The 21,630-nt window shown below is 42.0% G+C and overlaps 1 protein-coding gene across 3 annotated transcripts in view; it reads right to left on the bottom strand.

Annotated features, from left to right (window-relative positions):
- Positions 1 to 21,630, bottom strand: part of LOC126298579 (steroidogenic acute regulatory protein-like) — a 164,096-nt gene that overhangs the window by 138,566 nt on the left and 3,900 nt on the right. For 2 of the 3 annotated variants that reach the window (XM_049989951.1, XM_049989952.1), the window contains exon 2: positions 21,557 to 21,626. The exons of the other annotated variant lie outside the window; for it this stretch is intronic. The gene's annotated coding sequence lies outside the window, so the exon portion shown is untranslated. The remainder of the gene's footprint in view (positions 1 to 21,556; positions 21,627 to 21,630) is intronic. 3 annotated transcript variants of the gene reach the window in all.

Below are 21,630 nucleotides of genomic sequence, written 5' to 3'. Positions count from 1 at the left end.
AAGAAAATCAAGCTGAACAACAACAGTGCCATGAGAACAAATAGGTTACAAAACTTAAAACTTTGCACGTTTCACCAGGATGTAATGGTCCTATGAAACAAACTGCACAGCTATCCATTTTTATAAATGATAGTGATGCAACAGGCAATGACCATAGGTTGTGCTTTACTGACCATCACACGAAGGAAAGGATCAAAATGGCGCAACTAGATAAGTACAACTTAGCAGCTTGTTGCATTACAAATACAAAGCAGAAATTTGAGTGATAATGTATGTCAAAAATAATGTAGTAAACGAGTCCAAGACATGTAAAATGTTATTCTACATCAATATTTTGGGGCTTGTTGCATTGAACTATTTGTTAACACACTGCCTATTTATGTGATTGCTGTTTAGAGCGTTCCCTCCAGAAACATGAATGTACACTCCTGGAAATGGAAAAAAGAACACATTGACACCGGTGTGTCAGACCCACCATACTTGCTCCGGACACTGCAAGAGGGCTGTACAAGCAATGATCACACGCACGGCACAGCGGACACACCAGGAACCGCGGTGTTGGCTGTCGAATGGCACTAGCTGCGCAGCATTTGTGCACCGCCGCCGTCAGTGTCAGCCAGTTTGCCATGGCATACGAAGCTCCATCGCAGTCTTTAACACTGGTAGCATGCCGCGACAGCATGGACGTGAACCGTATGTGCAGTTGACGGACTTTGAGCGAGGGCGTATAGTGGGCATGCGGGAGGCCGGGTGGACGTACCGCCGAATTGCTCAACACGTGGGGCGTGAGGTCTCCACAGTACATCGATGTAGTCGCCAGTGGTTGGCAGAAGGTGCACGTTCCCGTCGACCTGGGACCGGACCGCAGCGACGCACGGATGCACGCCAAGACCATAGGATCCTACGCAGTGCCGTAGGGGACCGCACCGCCACTTCCCAGCAAATTAGGGACACTGTTGCTCCTGGGGTATCGGCGAGGACCATTCGCAACCGTCTCCATGAAGCTGGGATACGGTCCCGCACACCGTTAGGCCGTCTTCCGATAACGCCCCAACATCGTGCAGCCCGCCTCCAGTGGTGTCGCGACAGGCGTGAATGGAGGGACGAATGGAGACGTGTCGTCTTCAGCGATGAGAGTCGCTTCTGCCTTGGTGCCAATGATGGTCGTATGCGGGTTTGGCGCCGTGCAGGTGAGCGCCACAATCAGGACTGCATACGACCGAGGCACACAGGGCCAACACCTGGCATCATGGTGTGGGGAGCGATCTCCTACACTGGCCGTACACCTCTGGTGATCGTCAAGGGGACACTGAATAGTGCATGGTACATCCAAACCGTCATCAAACCCATCGTTCTACCATTCCTAGACCGGCAAGGGAACTTTCTGTTCCAACAGGACAATGCACGTCCGCATGTATCCCGTGCCACCCAACGTGCTCTAGAAGGTGTAAGTCAACTACCCTGGCCGGCAAGATCTCCGGATCTGTCCCCCATTGAGCATGTTTGGGACTGGATGAAGCGTCGTCTCACGCGGTCTGCATGTCCAGCACGAACGCTGGTCCAACTGAGGCGCCAGGTGGAAATGCCATGGCAAGCCGTTCCACAGGACTGCATCCAGCATCTCTACGATCGTCTCCATGGGAGAATAGCAGCCTGCATTGCTGCGAAAGGTGGATATACACTGTACTAGTGCCGACATTGTGCATGCTCTGTTGCCTGTGTCTATGTGCCTGTGCTTCTGTCAGTGTCATCATGTGATGTATCTGACCCCAGGAATGTGTCAATAAAGTTTCCCCTTCCTGGGACAATGAATTCACGTTGTTCTTATTTCAATTTCCAGGAGTGTATGTCTCAAGGGTGCAGAATCACCAAAACATACTGCAAAACAAAGTGTTTTATACTAACTCAGAAATTCTAATAAACTTCAGAATATGGAGGAGTAATCTATAAGCGTGTTCATTAAATCTGAAACGGACAGTTCAAACAAGAAAATAAAAACAATTTGGAATGTGGTAAAAAGAGATGAAGATGAAAGTTTAGATGACACAGGTAATATAAAAGTGTGCAATGTGGTAAAATGAGAGAAAGGCAAAATTTCTGAGGATACAGACAGTATCGAAGTGTGTCATAATGCCAGCTTAGCAGCTGGTGATGAAATAGTTGCCATTATCTTCAACAACCACTTTTCAACTGTAGCTGATCAAACTGGTTGTAAAGAGTCCATGGATGAAGCCATGAAGCTTCTACAAAAAATCATAGCACAACAACATTTGCAAGATGTATGTATCATCAATCACAAAAAATGAGACTGAGAAGGTGATATGACAAATGAAGAATAAACATGACACTGGTGCGCACAATAAATCAATGTACTAAAGCACTGCTGTAAATTTATTCTTAAAGTTCTCTGTCACATATTTAATGAGTCTCTAAATCAAGGTACTGTCACCAATAGACTCAAACAGGCAAGTATCAAACCATTCTTCAAAAAAAGGTAATACAACCGAGATTTACTGCTACTACCCAATTTCATTGCTAACAATTCTTTCTAAAATCCCGTAGAACCATCTTAATAACCACAACATCCTTAACAACAGTCAATTTAGATTCCAAAAGGGCACTTCAACTGAACAGGCCATTTTCTCTTTTGTTGACCAACTCCTAGAACCCATAAACAATAAAATATCACCAGTTGGAATCTTTTATGATCTATCTAAAGGATTTGATGGTGTAGATCAAAAAATTCTACTCTGGAAGCCTTAACACTATGGTTTAAATGGTACTGTGGCTCAACCCATATCTAGATGACAGAAAGTAGAAGGTACTGTTGTATAATTCTGCAATAGCACATGCCTGTTATGACTTGGGCACAGTGAAGTGTGGAGTACCACAGAGATCAGTGCTTGTTCTCTAACTATTTGTAATCTTTATCAATGATCAGTCATGGTGTAGAGCTGGAAAAACACTTCACTCCATTTGCAGACTACAGAACAATTATGACTGAAAAAGTATGCAACTGCAGTCTAGAGAACACCTCTATCACTATATTCAAAGAAGCTTTAGATCAGTTCACTTCAAACAGACTATCCCTCAATGTTCATTCAATTTCACATAGCACATATAGTAACAAAGAAATACTGGCAGCTGAGGCTTCCAAATTCCTGTGATTGCACATTGTTTAAAGTTCACATCTACATCTAAATAGACACTCCACAAGCCACTGCATGGTGCATGGTGGTGGGTACCCTGTAGCGCTACTAGTAATTTTCTTTCTTGTTCCACTCACAAATAGAGTGAGGTGCAAAACAACTGTCTATATGCCTCCGTATGAGACCTAGTTTCTTGTATCTTATCTTTATGGTCCTTATGCACAATGTATGTTGGCACCAGTAGAATCTATCAATAGACAGCTTCAAATGCCGGTTCTCTAAATTTTCTCAATAGCATTCCTTGAAAATAACATCACCTTCCTTCAGGGATTCCGGTTTGAGTTCCTGAAGCATCTCCATAACACTTATGTGTTGTTCAAAACTACCAGTAAGAAATCTAGCAGCCCACCTCTGAATTTTTGCGATGCATTCCTTTAGTCAGACCTTATATGGGTCCCAAACACTTGAGCAGTACTCAAGAATAGGTTGCCAGCATTCTATATGTGGTTTCCCTTACAGATGAACCACACTTTCCTAAAATTCTCCCAATAAACCAAAGCTGACCATTTTCCTTCCATATCACAATCCTTACATGTTCGTTCCATTTCACATTGCTTTGCAACATTACACCCACATTTTTAAATAATATGACTGTGTGACTGTGTCAAGCAGTACACTACTATTGCTGCATCCGATTATTATGGGTCTGTTTTTCCTACTCATCTGCATTAACTTACATTGTTTTCACATTTAGAGCTAGTTGCCATTCATCACACCAACTAGAAATTTTGTCTAAGTCACCTTGTATCTTTCTAAGTCACTCAGCTTCGAAACTGTACTGTACAGCACAGCACAACTTCAGATTGCTGCCTACCCTGTCCACCAAATCACTTATGTATATAGAGAAGAACAGCGGTCCTATCACACTTCCCTGGGGAACTCCTGACGATACTGTTGTGATGAACACTCACTGTTGAGAACAACATACTGGGTTCTATAACTTAAGAAGTCTATTCCATATGCTCGTACCTTTGTTAACAGCTTGCAGTGAGGCACCATCTCAAATGCTTTCTGGAGATCTAGAAATATGGAATCTGCCAGTTGCCCTTCATCCATAGTTTGCAGTATACCATATGCGAAAAGGGAAAGCTGAGCTTAGCACAAGTGATGCTTTATAAAGCCATGGGCAAAAGCTTCTCAGTCTCAAGTAAATTTATTATATTTGAACTGAGAATATGTTCAAGGATTCTGCACCAAGCTGAAGTTAGAGAAATCGGTTTGTAATTTTGCAGGTCCATTCTTTTACCATTCTTATATACAGGAGTCACCTGTGCTGTTTTCCAGTTCCTTGAGACTTTGGGCTGAATGAAAGATTCACGATATATGCAAGCTAGGTAAGAGGTCAATACCATTTAGTACTCTTTGTACAACAGAATTGGGATTCCACCTGGACTTAGTGACTTATTTGCTTTCAAATCTTTCAGTTGTTTCTCTACACCAGGGATGCTTATTACAATGTCGTCATAAGAAAGTCTGTCCTATGATCATATGAAGGCATGTTTGTATGGTTTTCCAGCATGAACGACTTCTTGAATAAGAAATTTATAACTTTTGGCTTTCTTTTTGCTATCTTCAACTGCCACACCAGACTGGGCAACAAAGAACTGGATGGAAGCCTTAGATCCACTTAGCAATTTTACACAGAACAGAACCAGAATTTTCTCAGGCTCCCTGCATGCACAAATCTCTACTAAACTTTGCTCGTCATCATCTGTGTGTTCTCTTTTGCACAGAGAGGGCAACAGCCTCTGCTTCCTCAGCATTTTCTAAATTTTGTTATTAAACTATGGTGGGTCTTTCCATCCTTAATCCTTTTACTAGGCACATAACTCTCCAGACCACAATTTGCTTGAAGTCTGCCCATAATTCCTCTATGTCCACCCTACTGGAACTAATTGATGTCAATTCACTGTCTAGTTGAAATGCTAACAACTGCTTATCTGCTCTTTCTAGCAGAAAAAAGCTCCCAGTCTTCTTGACTGGATTATTAACTTTTATAACCAAAGTTGCCATAATGACACCATGATCACTAATCCCCATTTCTATACTGGAGTTGTCGATAAGGTATGGCCTATTTGTAGCTACAAAGTCTAAGATATTTCCGATGTGTGTGAGCTGCAAAGCTATCTGCTCAATACAATTTTCAGAAAACGTGTTCAAAAGTATTTTGCATGACTGTTTATCTGTACCTCCTGCATGAATCCACAGACATCACAGTCTATACTCAGTAGGTTAAATTTGCCTCCAACTAGTACTGCATGATCTGGGTATTTACATGCTGCTGACCATACATTTTTTTAATGGCTCTAGAACTGTCACAGTGGAATCAGTTGGCCGGTAAAAACATCCAACAATTAACATGATTTCATCTTGGGCTGTCACACTCAACTTCAACCTCAATAGAGACAATATTTTTTTCAGCTGCAACGAACACTCCCTCTCCTATCGCCTCTAATCTGTCTTTCTGGTATACATTCCATAACTTGCTAAACATCTCAGAGCTTCCCACTTCAGTTTTCAGCCAGCTCTTGTTCCCACAAATAATCTGAGCTTGAGAACTTTCTTGAAGGGCAGTAAATTAAGGAACTTTGTTACAAATACTTTTAATCATTTACTGATAAAATTTTGAAACTAAGTGATTCCACAAAACAATCAGAAAAGTGCATGCTCTCTATAGAAAAAAACTGATTAGTCTGATTAAGATTACTTATCTTTGATGCTAAGGATCGGAGCACCCTCAGATCTGATGCCTGGACCACGAATCACAATCCTGATCACTGCTTTGTCTAATCTCACAGTAAAAAAATCAACCACTTTCAGTGTTATGAAAATTTCTTATAAAATTTTCCACATATCCAACACTGCCTAATTTTTCTCAAATTTGGGTTAGTGTCCCTTTAATAAGAAAATTTCCCAGGCCTAGATGGAATTTAGGCCAATAGTGGCATATTAGAAAATCTGAATAAGTGTGGAGGATATATCCCACCAACAAGTTCAAACTATAAGTTGTTCATTGAAGCTGGAATTAGCACAGCAATGAAATGTATTCCAAAAGCTTTCCATAAGGTATATACTCCTAGCTACACAGAAGAGTGGAAAAACCTATACCAGGTCTTCTATTAAAGTAACAAACATGAAATAGCAGATGAGTTGCTGAGTAACACTGATACAGCTTGATGCATAATAAGATGGACTTAGACCATTGAATCCCTGGATTTCCATACATCAAGCAGGAAAGCTTGGTCTTTGCTCAGAAAACTAGTTGGTGTGACCAAATGAGATCATACTAATGATGCTGTTATCCCCAGTCAAGTTGCAGCCAACATTGTGTCCACTTACATAACTACTCAAGTCTGAGCACACACTATTACAGCTACGAAGAAATTAAAGGCACTCAAAACACATTGCAAAGCTGAAACTGAATATTCTCTACCATTTAACATTGAAGAAGTAATGATTGTCATAAAGGAAATGAAACCAGGGAAACCCTTGAGCTTTGATGGCATACATGCAGAATTCCTTTTTCACTGTGGCAAGTACATGAAAAAGTGGCTGGCTGAGTTCTTCATAAACATTCTGTAAATGGGCAAATACCATACAAAATGAAACAAGCAGAAGTCATAACTATAATGAAATCAGGTAAACCAAATGACAAGCCAGAAAGTTATTGAACCATAATCTTACTTAGAATGCTATATAAGTTCCTGGAAAGAGTGGTGTACAATGGAATATGTTGTAGGACCTTTGAAAATATACTGGTTGAACTTGCAGGACTCAGACCAAAGCATTGCTGCATAGATCAAGTCCTCTACCTAACAACTTCTGTAGAAGCTGGTTTACAGAATCAAGAGAACTCTGTGGTTGTATTCATTGATCTGATGGCTGCATATGATACTGTCTGGAGGCAAAGCATCTACTGAAACCTCTACAAGTCATCCTAAGCCTAAAAATTGGCAATCTCATCCATGAAATGCTCAGTAACCAACATTTCCAAGTACTAGTGGAAAACAAGACGAGTTCACATATCAAGCTAAACAATGCACTGCCACAGGGATCTGTTCTGGCCCTCTCCTGTTCAGTTTCCACATATCAGATATGTCTGAAACCACACCAACAAAGTTTGGATATACTGACGACTGGATGCTCTCAATGGGATAGAGATTTTGAAGTTACTGAGTCTGTATTGACCAATGATTTACCAACTATTGGTTAATATTTCTGCAAATGGAGTTTGCAGCCAAGTGTTGCTAAGACAGAAGTCTCAAAATTTCACCTAAACAAGTCGGCCGATGAGCTCACAGTCTGCTTTAAAGGAAAGCTACTCAGGTGTAAAGAAACAAACAGCTCAGTTACAAACAACATACGTTATGTACAGCTACCAAAATCATAATTCAATATGTCATTCTCCAGTAACTCTGTGACACATCATGGGATCCTCTGTGCAACCATACAATGTATCTTATAACTGGTACAATCAGATCTACACCTACTTTCTGACAACCCATACTTAGCCACATACTGCCTCCAACTCTGTGGCAGGAAAATACGCTTGTCCAAGAGTACAAAAAAACTACAGAAACTCCTTGTTCATGCAGAAATTCTAACCATTAGCAATGGAAGGCTTCACTTTCATCAACCACCTCTGGAAATCACAAAGGTGTTAGTTGACAATAATTTAAATACTAATGACTACTGAAGACACACATGGCAGATTAAGGCTACTACAGAACAGCTAAGGGTGCCATGTATATTGACCAAGCCACCTGGCTTTGAACTGTCACACAAGATCTGGTCGGTTCTTAACCGAATAAGAATCAAGACTGGAAGGTGTCCCGATTCTCTGTACAAGTGGAAGAAAATAACTACTTCAATTTGTCAATATGGTGCTGAAAAGTAGACTGTTTGCCATGTAATTCTTGAATGTCCTCTGAGATCTTTCTCTAGTGATCCAACAGAGTTCCTGGTGACAACAAAGAATCAACAGATTACATTTGTCGCTTGAATATTAGTTTGTAATTTGGAAGAATTGTACATATTTTTTGTTATATAGCCCTATGCTAATAAATAAAAATGATAATTAAATGATACTTTGCACCTTGAAACTTAGTTCCTCCAATAACAGCTCTCAACGTCATATGTAAACTGTCCACCACTGCCAATGTGTTACAACTGAATGTCAGTTCATGTGCAATGGTCAAATAGTGTAATGTACACAGAACAGGAAAGCTATTTAACTATTATCATCAATCACAGCTGACAAAAACATTTTCTGCCTGTGTTGGCACCTCAGCTACCTCTACCTGTTGTCTGGACCTTATATGAGGTGCACCTAACAACCAACCTGACAATGCTCTAGGTCCATTTCATTTAAAATCACCCAAAATAAATAAATCTTGTTGTGCACATGACAAAAACATTTGCGAATAATTGATGTAAGAAAGTAAATGATGAAAAAGGATTAAAATAATTTTTCCTCATTTTGTATCAAAATTCCAGTTATAAAGGCCATTTTGAGATGTATATCATTTTAAAAAATTGGTTTTGAGAGAGTAGACAGCTTGTAAGTTCATAATCACAATAACTTTTATAGTTATGAAACAGGTTTATTTAATTTGGTACCACTGGAAAGACACAATAATAAACTATAGCATAAAATTATTCGAAAGCTGATGATATGCACATAAATATTTACAAATCTGTAATGAAAGTCATTCCTGCATTTTTTTTTTCACACACACACACACACACACACACACACACACACACACACACACACACACACACACACACACACTCTTCAGGAACTTTTTTGCAAGTTTTATCATCTTAATTTCTGTCAATGCCCAATACCATACTTTTAAACAAAAAAAATCAGAAGGGTATTTGTTCCGTTAAGTTACTCAAAACTAAAATTTTAGGTATATATCCATAACATTCTAAAAAGTGTTCATTCCTTTCAACATGCTATCAATGGGGAATATTGTGTCTGATCCAAAAATACAAGCAACTACTGTGCATGCCACACTGTCATTAAAATATTTTTTTGTAAGGGCTCCAGCAAACAGCACCATGAAGTGGCCATGAGTTAACTGAGGAAGGTCTGCTTGGTCTCAAGAATTTGACCTTTGCATCTCTGTATTTCCGACTGACCTCCAAAATTTTTTCAAGTCATCACTGGTAATCACGAATAGCTGCAGAGAATATTTCTTCTTTAAGTAATGGAAGCCTTATTTTGAAGCCCCGAGATTAACTTGTATGAATTCAGTAGTTGACACACACTTTACCAGCAATCTGCTTTCATTCAGTGGTATGAAAATATAACACTTCTCCCAGGTATGGTAGAACCAGTTTCACATTGTCTTTGCGGCATATTTGTGGATTTTGTTTCTGCTCTGTTGTAACAGAAAATGTTCATATTCCTGGAACACAACTTTGGGAAAATTTAAACAGACCTTTTGGACTCAAAATATGATGCTGCAAACTTTCTTTTGTTGCTAAATGTTTTACAGTACCACCAGACGCATTACATGCGTTTTGCCATGACTTGTGGCAAAAAATTTTGTCTTGCAGTTATCCCACGATCTTGATTGTGATCGCACAAATTTACAAAGCTCTTACAGTTTTTATATCATCCAGAACAGCCAACAGCGCAATAAATGACAAGCTGGATGTGTGGTATCTGTTTGAGTACATAGATAAGGGCAGCTTTCTACGAAACATAAAATGTGTTTTTATCATACTGCAAATAATCATTTATACAATAAAATAGCATTCACTTAATGAAATCCTTTGTTTTATAGTACACAACGAAAGGATGAAAGGTAACTTGAATGTTCTACCACAAAACTCTTGTGCAGCATCCTGAAGCAGACATGTACAGTTTTCTGAAAAATCCATTATAATGACGCATGAAGTTAAGGGGTGCTTCCTTCCTTAATTTCAAGTAATAATGCCAAGATTTCAACATGTAATGGCATAGTATCAGATTTTTAAGTTTCTGGACAACATACTCAACAAATTCATTGATAATCTTCATCAATGTGTCCAACGTAGGTCAATCATTTTGGATCCATTGCTTGAAAATAATATTTTTAGAATCTTATCAGAATTCTAGATCGAGTAAACAGTTATGCAGCTCATATTCTTCAGGACACAAAACAGCGATGCATAGTGCACTCTCCATTTTACCGATTATACATAAGTTTCTGCAAAACTTCAGTGTATGGTTCTTTTACACATGCAGTGTGCATCAGCAGTTTTACATTTCAGTGATAAATGCACACACATACATTATGCATTCCATGACTGTGTACAGTATGTACAGTGACACATTCTTTTGGGTGAAGTTCACAGAAAAAAGGCACGTTTTTCCACATACTTAACTATTCCGTTTCCCAACTTACAACTTCCGTTTGACAAAATACCATCTTCTTTTAGTAATACCCGGGATTTCTTTGCCCTAAATACCATCTTCTTTTAGTAATACCCTGGATTTCTTTGCCAAGTATTCAATAGTGTTAAAATTATCTTGAATCTTTTCTTTGACCCATGAAGATGGTACAAACTTAAGTATTTACAGTTTTTCTTTAACACAACTTCTGCTAAACTTCTCTTGATATTTTTACATTAAACTATTACAGCCTGCATGCTCAGCACTCTCACATGTTCTTCAGGACACATTTTCTGCTCATGCTGTTCTGTTGGAGTTGTAAAGCTAAGCAATGAGACTTGGATCAAATGTGTTCTTTGCACCTGTCTTGTGTTCTTTTGGTTACTTAAATGGTGAAATTTCAAGCAATTCACAACTTCCATAAAGTTTCTCAAGGGTTGTTCATGGATCTGGTGTATATTCTGGATCTTCAAATTCATCCATCCCTGGCAAGCTACATAAAGTAGGAAATAAAATGACTGTCCTTGAGGCACGTTATACAAAGCTTAGTACCTAGGACAAGTCCAAGCCTTTCATACTTCCTTGCCGTGGTTAAAGAAATAACTTTCACAGATTTCTTAACTGTCTTTTTACCAAGTTTCTTAAAAGGGCCACAGCAAGTTCTTCATTTAACTTCAAATGTTTGCAAACACAGCTTTTAATGAGAAGAACAAACACTGTCAATACTTTCACAGGTGCTTCTTAGCTTAAGTAACTCAATACCAGCTTGATTTAGACTTTTCATATCTATTAAATCAATCTCTTTGCTACTACTACAATACTTCTGAGACACCTCTGCTGACATGAAACCTACTGACCATTTGTTTTCCACGACAATTTCCAAGTCTAAGAAAAGGAATGGATGAATTGCACTTTTTCTGGGACTCTAATCAGCCTAAGATTTATTATGAAGAATCTGTAAGGGGAAATAAGATAGAGTTAGTGATTAGGCCTACTTTGTGTGTTCTTTAACACTTATGTTAGGAAAGAAATAAGATTTAAATCTGACCTAATAGAACTCAGTGCTGCATTCTCAGTGTATGAACAACTACACAAATGTTGGCAATTCACAACAGTCACACTTCTGTTACCAGCAAAAACCCATGTATTACTTTCAAAAAACTTACTAGAAAGAGGAGTCACTGACAGGAGCAGACAGACATGCAGAAAGCACAAATTAAAGAGAGTATTGCTGCTTGAAAATGTTTCAATATTGTGTCTTGTATAGCTGGTTACCCATCTACAGCAACAATCATTTACTTTACAGAAAAAGTATGAGGTCTAGCAATAAAGGAAAAACACCCTTCTGTTTTTATGTGTTGGAAAGTATGATAATAAGTATTACGTGGAAGGAAAATTAAGATGGCGAAACTTGGAATAAAAATTCCTGCCCATATTTGTAAATATTTATAAGCATAATATTAGCATTTTAATAATTTTATATTTATGTTTTCCTTGTACCTTTCCAATGACACCAAATTAAATAAAATTTACTCATAAATAAAAAATTGTAGCCATTACAATCTTATGAGTCACCTAGTCTCATTATGAGCTTTCTTACACCGAAGTTTTAAAAATCTCTGAGGTACTACGGTAAGGACCACCAGGTGATTTCAGGTGAAATAGGTCTATACTACATGTGATAAAACAGCAAATAACTAGTTGTTTTAATCTGAGCATAACCACATAAAGAAGCACACAGCATTCCAGGCGTTATCTCGAAGTCACAGAACATACTCTTTAATTCATGTACAGAGGAACTGAGTGATCCAACGCACATTAAGAATAAGGAAAAACTGCAACTGCAGGTTCTCTCCCACTAACAACAGACCACCCAGGTGCCACTTTTGTGCACAAGCATTGATTTCAGCCAAAGAGGCAAGCATGATGTTTAAACATGGCTCATTATCACACACTGCACAAGAAGAGCAGATTTGTATCTTACAAGTACATATTTAAAAATAAGCAAAATTCATAATTTATGTAAAGAGGCAGTCAAATCTCTTCCTGTAGCGAAGAAAGATTCACAATTCACTGTAAGTTATGATACTGCCACTATTACATGGGTACAAGAGGAGGGCACAGACAAGGTTGTTAATGGCAGCGTATCTAAACTTTTGAATCTATGAAGCTTTTTGCTCTTGTCAATGTTGTGCCACCCACAATAACTGTGATCAACTGGAGGCGTCAAAAAAGTTTTATTCTAGGTAATGTGGTACACACAGCTGTGCACTCGAAAGGAGTCATATTGAAATAATATTGTCAAGTTCACCATAATGCATGTCATGCCTGGCTGCCTTCTCCAGGAGAATGACATACATTAAGACAATGTTTTAAATGTCACTAAGGTACTGCTGTTAACAGCCAACCAAGCATAATAATGCATCTCTCTCCGCATTCGTTCGTCAAGAGAAATTTCAGTCTCCTACATTTACTGCGATCTTACAGGAGTTATCTGACAAGTACAGTTAATTTTCTTAAAGTTGCACGGGATATTAATGAACACTGCCTTTAATATTTGTTTTATATTAAAATGCCGTATCAACTTTAGATACTTTCAATTTTCATAACTGTGTCTGGAACACCAAGTTATGGTTTTAAAACCAGCATTAAAAATGAAGATGCATTATGTAACCCCATTTCTAACTTTGTGACCAGTGTGATCATTTGAGCTCTTTCTTACACTGCCGACTGGCCTACGAGGGGAGGGCTGGAAAGTTTATGGTTTTAGCCCCCTCCTGTTGGAATTGAAAACTGATTTTGATACCACGTGAAAGGTAAAAGATCACATTTTTTCTATACTTATAACTACTTTCAATTTCAGGTAGTACACGAGATAGGCAAAGCACAGATTTTTTCACAACTGCAGAGTTACAGTGCACCATGCAGTTTTATATTTCTCCTGTGAAAGTCTGTGAAGGACATACACATTGAGATTCACAAGCACCCTTCACAAGTGCCCTTCACACAGCCCTACTGAAACTTGGGTATCTCATTTCAAGACGGGGCATTTCACTTTTGAAGATGAACCTTACTGTGGGTAGTCCACAACATTAAGACCTGGCAACGAGTAATGTTCCCCATGAGCTACTTCACAGGGACCGGTGAATATCTACAAAGAAGACAGCTGAGATACTGGCTATTTCCAGGAAGCATGTTGGTTTCATTACTAACAATATCATGGGCATGGGAAAAAGCTTTTAGTGATGTAGTTGGCAAAATGTTTGAAAAGTGAACAGAACGTACGAGTTGAGAAATTGCCCGATTTTGAAGCCACAAAGAAGTTTTTGGTTGGAGTAATGACTAAGGATGAAACTTGGCTGCACACTTATGACACCAACACCAATAAACAATCAAAGAAATGATGGCACATTGGGTAACTATAACCAAAAAGTTAAGTTTGTGGTACCAGCCATCTGCTTTGATCCATCACATAATTGTGTTGTGTGATATCATGATGGCACCTCATATTGAAATGGATCGTGTTTGTAGAAAGTGTTTTGAGTATGTGGTTGTGCGCTCTACTGTGGAATATTAATGTTCTGAAAGAGATTGTGAGTGACGTTAGTGGTTCACTGGAGTCCTTGATTATTGTTTGTGAGAATAATATTGGAAGAATTTGTGGCAGTTTCTTAGTGAGTTACTTTGATGTTAGCAATACAGGTAACAGATTCATTAATGGGTTTGGAATTATTAGTGCAGTAAGTTGTTTATGCTTTGAAATTTAATTTTATGTTTTGTATATTGTTAGTTAAGGATGACAATGAAGTTCACAAGTAGGTCCCTGCACTCCACAATCTGGAACAACATGTTGACTACAATGAAATTCCTACAATTATTCAGTTTAATTGCTCAGTACGTGAAGTGTTAAGTTTGTGGCGAAAATAAAAGATTGGCCAAAGTTGTTGAATCTTGGACTAGGGACCAGTATGTGTGGTGCCATCAGCAGGTCTGTGTGTGGCATTCTATGCGCAGAGGTTCCTGGTTTGAGAAGTCTATGCTGGTCATTCAAGAGACTGTGTTGATGACATATATTTTTATCATCACTAGAGCTGTGTGTTAGCTGACTTTGGTTAGTATGTATGTTTGCAGAGATCTGTTTTTTATTGTAGTTCATATGGCATCTACGTTTATGTGCGTAATTGTGTGTTTCTTGGCTATCGAAACTGGTGAGCAATTTTTATCAATTTTTGGTTGTGTTGTTAGTTATTGGTAATTATGTTGGATTGTGATCAGTAGTTATTGTGGGATTTGTTCAACCTTCATTGGTGAGGTTTGGTTTTCAATATTAGTTATATGAGCGATTTTTTTGTTTTGTGGTACAGTAGACTTTGTCTTAGTTATATAGCTCAAATTAAATGTTACATACTGCATTTTTTGAGTTGTGTGTGGATTTTTTTAGCATCATTGACTTCATTTGAGCTTTATAGATCATGTGAAATTTCTAGTTCTGTCAAATATTTAGTTTGTGCTTGTCCGAAATCCAGTAATTCCCACTGTCATCCCATTAGTTTCATGTTATTTCTGTAAATGAAACTTTTTTTGTATTACTTGTGTTTGTTCATGCATGTAATGAGTGACATGGCTATTACCATACTATATAAGCTTCACGAAGTCATGGGTCAAAGTCAATAAGTGGTACTGCAATCTCTGGTTTTCCCAAAGTTTCACACCCAGAAATCAGCCAAAAAGTCAAGGCATACATTTTCTACGAAAAGCATTCTGTTGGTGGACTACCTACCTCAAGGCTGTAGTGTAGCCAGATAGTATTATGCCAGCCTCCTAGACCAGCTGAAAGTGTTAATTAAGACATAACACTATAGAAAGCTGACCGAAGAGACCCTTTTGTTGATGGATAGGACTGCCACATTGAAGTCACTGCATTTCCAACTGCTTGACCACACTCTAGATTAATATGATTTGGCCCCTTCAGACTACTATGTTTTCTAAAATGAAGGAACACCTATAGGGTCACCATTCAAGAACACTGACTATGCCAAATGTGCTGCAAAGGGCTATCACACGACAGGGCAAGCATCTGCCTGAGACGAGTTAAAAGTGGGCACTCCAACAAGATGTGGATCACAGTCAAAGCTGACCCGCAGCGACATAAAGGTGGGTCCTTGCAGCGCAATAAATAGCTTTGCGTCATCCAGGTGTGGTCAATGCGCAGCCGGCAGAGGACAACAGAGTCCTTGCAAGAGACCCGCAAGGAGGAGTGCCACACACCAGTAGCCTCCTTGATGGCCTGAAGTTTGTTGGATGAAGGAAGGGCGTGCCATTCTTCACCCCAGATGCGAAGTACCTTCTGCCGCAAAACTGACCTGAGGTCACTCTCCGAAAGTCCAATCTCCAAGGCTGATGCACAGACAGCCTGTTTGGCCAGTGGGTCAACACATTCAATTCCCGGGATGCCTACATGACCCGGGGTCCACACAAAGACCACGCCGCAATGGACAAGAGTATGGAGGGACTCCTGGATAGCCATCACCAGACAAGAGAGAGGGAAACACTGGTCGATAGCTCGTAAACCACTCAGGGAGTCACTGCAGATAACTAAGGACTCACCTGAGCAGGAACGGATATACTCTAGGGCACGAGAGATGGTGACCAGCTCAGTAGTGAAAACACTGCAGCCAGCCCACAATGAGAGTTGTTCATAATAATCCCCTACAGTAAGAGCATAACCAACCATCAAACCGTCAGTATAGACAATGTTGGAGCCTTGAAACGCGGGGCACACACCATATGCAGAGAGGCCCAGAAAAAGAGGTGGAAGACGGAAAACCTAAAGCCTAGAGAGAAGAGCTCTGACACGAACCGCGATCGTACACCCTGACCGGTGCCGCCGTTCCGGAAGAGAGACAACCGACTGAGGGGACAGGAGATGATAACTGAGATGCCTGGACAAGCTACAAACGTGTGTAGCATAAGCGGCCAGTAATCATTGGCACTGAAACTGCAATGGAGGTACACCTGCCTCCACAAGTATGCTGTTGACAGAGCTTGTCCGGAAAGCTCTAGTGGTGAGTCGGATCCCACTCTGAAGGGTGGTGTCCAGCAACCGCAATGCGGATGGGGATGCTGAACCATAAGCCAGGCTCCCATAATCTTGACGGGACTGAATTAATGCCTGGTACAGCCATAGAAGGGTAGACCAATCGGCACCCTAGCTGGTATGACTCAAGCAACGAAGAGCGTTAAGATGCCGCCAGTACGTCTGCTTAAGCTGCCGAATATGAGGGAGCCAAGTCAACTAGGTATAAAAAACCAATCCCAAAAACCGATGCGTCTCCACTACAGCAAGAGATTCACCATCAAGATAAAGCTGTGGCTCAGGGTGAACATTGCGTCACCGGCAGAAATCCATAACGCAAGTCTTGGCAGCCGAAAACTGGTAGCCATGCGCTACAGCCCAAGACTGCACCTTTCAGATAGCACTCTGTAGTTGCCGTTCAGCAGCTGCAATGCCAGTGGAGCTATAGTATAGGCAGAAATCAGCATACAAGGAAGCTGAGACAGACATTCCCACCACCACAGGGAGCCCATTAATTCCAATCAAAAAGAGGCAGACACTTAAGACAGATCCTTGCGGTACCCCATTCTCCTGAATTCGGAAGGAGGCCGCAACTTGAGCATGGAAGGAAAAGAGCGACAAAAAATTTTGTATGAAAATTGGGAGCGGACCCCGAAGACCCCAATCATGAAGAGTAGAGAGGATGTGATGTCGCCATGTTGTACTGTATACCATTCACATGTCAAAAAAGACAGCGACCAGATGCTGACGGCGGGCAAAGGCCATACACATGGCAGACTGCAGGCACACCATATTATTGGCGGCAGAGCGGCCCTTACAGAACCCACCCTGAGACGGAGCCAGAAGGCCCCAAGACTCAAGTAGCCAACTCAACCTCCGGCTCACCATGCGTTTGAGCAACTTGCAAAGAATGTTGGTGAGGCTAATAGGGCAGTAGCTGTCCACCTGCAGTGGGTTCTTGCCTGGTTTCAACACTTTCCTGCCACTGAGACGGGAACTCACCCTCAACCAGATACAGTTGAAAAGGTCTAGGAGGCATCGCTGGCAGTCCACCAAGAGGTGTTTGAGCATCTGACAGTGGATGCGAACTGGCCCAGGAGCCATATCAGGGCAAGTGGCTAGGGCGCTTTGGAATTCCCACTCACTGAAGGGAGTATTGTACGATTCAGGGTGGCGCAATTGCAATGAAAGGCTTCGATGGTCCAGCCGCTCTTTCAGGGAGTGGAAGGCCAGTGGGTAATTCACAGGAGTGGAACTCTGAGCAAAATGCTCCTCTAAGCAGTTTGCAATTGTGTCAGAGTCAGTACAGACTGCTCCATTCAGTGAAAGCGCAAGTACGCTGATGGTGGTCCGGTAGCCATAGAGCCGTCTAATATTGGCCCAAACCTGCGATGGAGAGATACAGAGGCCAATGGTGGAGACATACCTTTCCCAGCACTCCTGCTTGTATTGCCGAATGAGGCGGCGGCTCGCACACAGAGCAGTTTAAAGGCGATGAGGTGTTCCACTGAGAGATGCCCCTTGTGACGCTGGAGTGCCTGCCTGCGATCTTTAATCGCCTCAGTGATCTCGGGTGGCCACCAAGGCACAGTCCTCCACCAAGGGGATCAGAAGAACAGGGAATGGCACATTCTGTGGCAGTAACGATGCCGGTGGTGACCAAGTGTGCCACCGCATCAATGACGTCATTGGAAAGAGGCTCAATAGTGGGAAGTGGAGGTGAAAAAGTCCCAGTGAGCATTACTGATAGCCCATCTGCAGCGGCACCCAGAAGAGTGATGCTGTGGCAGTGACAGAAAGATTGGAAAGTGGTCACTATCACACAAGTCGTCATGCATACTCCATTTGACAGATGGTAATAGGCTAGGGCTGAAGATCGAAAGGTCAATGGCTGAGTACGTGCCATGCGCCACACTGAAATGTGTGAAGGCACCATTATTTATAGGAGAAAGGTCGAGCTGTGCCAATACTTGCTCAATGATGCTGCCTCGACCTGTTGCCACTGATCCACCCCACGGAGGGTTATGGGCATTGAAGTCGCCCAGTAACAGAAAAGTTGGTGGCAATTGGGCTATCAGCACAGTCAGGACATGCTGCGGGACATCACCATCCGGTGAAAGATAGAGACTGCAGACAGTAACAGCCTGAGGCGTCCACACCCGAACAGCAACAGCTTCTAAAGGTGTTCATTGAGGGACAGACTTGCTATAAAGGGAGTGAAGGACACAGATGCAGACGCCACCAGATACCCTCTCATAAGCTGCCCGGTTCTTATAATAACCCCGATAGCCATGGAGTGAGGTGGTTCACATCACTGGAAACCAAGCTTCCTGAAGAACAATGCAGAGGAAAGGGTGAAGGCTGAGAAGTTGTCGGTGCTCAGCAAGATGGTGGAAAAAGCCACTGCAGTTCCACTGGAGGATGACATTGTCCGCAGCCGAGAAAGGCGTGAAGGGGACGAGGAGGCAGATTATGCCGCTGGGTCACCTGCTGCCACCGATTGAGTACCTGTGTGAGTGAAATCCATTGTGTGTGAAAGTCCAGCGAGATCTAGGACCTCAGCGGATCCCATAATCTCTACCTCGCCCTCAGACGCAGAGCTTGAAGGTTGGGGTGGGGTGGGTGCCACCTCAAGTTCCTTCATCTTAGAGATCTTGTTCTTGGATTTTTCTCGCTGCTCCTTGGGTTTCACTAGCTAGAAGGGCTTCACTGATTCAGTCACCAGGACGGAGGAGGATCGCGAAGCCCTATGACCAGCTGCTTGTGGGCACTTATGCCACTGCCGAGCATCATCCTTCCCACTTGTGGAAACCTGGGAAGGGAGGGGCCCAAGGGACTCCTTGAGAGTGAGAGGAGCTTCTCCGGCTTAGAAGCGGGGACGGACGTTGGCGGGGTGGGGGGGAGGGACCAGGCTGTTGCTCCAGGGTGAGTAGTGCCCACCATAGGCTAGGGGGCATGTGGAGTTGTACGGCTCGGTGAGCCGACTGGAATTCGCTGAACTGATGGGGCTATCATGGCTGTTGTAGCACCGGCATATGAGGAAGCCATTCGCACAGGATGGAGTCATTCATATTTCCTCTTAGCCTCAGTACAGGTCAGTCAGTCCAGGGTCTTATATTCCATGATTTTCCCCCCTTTCTGTAAGATCATGCAGTCTGGCGAGCAAGGTGAAGGATGCTCCCCACAGATGGGAGGCAGGGCACGTGGAGTATTGGGATGTGATGGGTGTCCGCAATCTCGACATGTAAGGCTGGAAGTACAGCAGGAAGACATATGGCTGAACTTCCAGCACTTAAAGCACCGCATCGGTGGAGGGATACAGAGCTTGACATCACAGTGGTAGACCATCACCTTGACCTTCTCTGGTAATGTATCACTTTCGAAGGCCAAGATGAACGCACCGGTAGCAATCTGATTATCCTTCGGATTGGCGCGCAGCTCGTCATCAGACTACAAAAGAAGGTCCCTATGGAAAATAACACCCTGGACCATATTTAAACTATTATGAGCTGTGATGGTAACTGAAACATCCCCCAACTTGTCACAAGCAAGTAACCTTCGTGACTGGGCAGAAGATTCCGTTTTTATCAACACTGACCCAGAGTGCATTTTGGACAAGCCCTCCATGAAGAATTGAGGCTTCGTTGACATGAAAGACTCCCCATCAGCTCTCGTAAAAACTAGGAACTGGGATGAATAAGTGTCACTGCCATTCTGAGGCTTACACTCCTCCCACAGTGTGGCCAGCAAGGGGAACAATTTGGGATCCTATTTCTGAGTGCTGAATTGAGCCCGAGAACGCTTAGAGACTGCTGACGGCTGGCCACCAGCAAGAGATGATGTACCACACTTCACTGCAGGTCATCCGCCCTGATGCCACCCACTCTGACCAAGGGCCCTCACCACAGGCGTCACCCAGCCTCAGCAAGGGCCACCTGGCAGGATGGCCATTGCCGTGAGTCCCGATGCCCCTGGGAGACAGGCATCTACTCCTTCGCATACGTAGGGAGTTAACAGCGCTGGCATCAGCAGAGCGATCCCTGTCTTGTCAGGGGACTACGACCAACAGGGTACATGGCGGCCCCACCACAATGGACTGGCTACAGTGCTGGATATTAGGCGCAAGGAAGTCTATGGTCGCCGTCTCCACAAAAAGGAACACTGCACACTGCATGGTGGAAATTGCACCCAGGAATGTATGCTCGCCCAAGAGATGGAGAATGAGCGGGACGGCAATGCGACAACGAGAAAGCTGGCTAAAGGTCTCAATGCATGATGGAATGCAGGGGTCTTTTTGAATTCACCAGAAAACCTGTAACATTGATTTAACAAGTGCAGCAGCTAAGGACGTAGAGGGAATAAATTCAATACACTTGTAATGTTAAAATACTTATTCTATTCTTTCTGTGCACAGCCAGATACTTCCTAGTCTCCTTCACAACCCCCCCCCCCCCCCCTCCAAAACAACCAATACCTAATATAACAACAACTAGCTTGCCAAAGTAGCTGCAGATGCAATCCTTAGTGTGTGAAATAATGGATTCAACTGTTATCCTGCCAAATGCGAGTCGAGTGGGCTAACCACTTCACCACCTCACTTGAGATTACTGCTTAACGACTACCTGCAGGCGAAATGAAAATTTTTCCTAAACTTTTACTCCAGTAAAGATATACAAGTGTAGAGACAACCAGTCAACACTGAACCACTAATCTCAAAGATAACCACTTAGACAGAAGACAACCATTTGCGAAATGTAGCCTTGCCTTTCTCCAATCTGTGAAACTTAACATCAGAGCATTCATGAGAAATATCCAGTTCAACATTGACTCTGATCCACAGAGTGACTTGACATGTTTAGGAGAAGATGATAAATTGCTTACCTCAATCACACATCATTTATTAGGATTCCTTCAGGAACACACACAGCTCTCCACTAAATCCTGTAAATTCCTGT

Source organism: Schistocerca gregaria, chromosome X (assembly GCF_023897955.1).
Source record: "Schistocerca gregaria isolate iqSchGreg1 chromosome X, iqSchGreg1.2, whole genome shotgun sequence".
In the NCBI taxonomy this organism is placed as follows: domain Eukaryota; kingdom Metazoa; phylum Arthropoda; class Insecta; order Orthoptera; family Acrididae; genus Schistocerca; species Schistocerca gregaria.
This window is presented reverse-complemented; position numbering and strand designations above follow the sequence as displayed.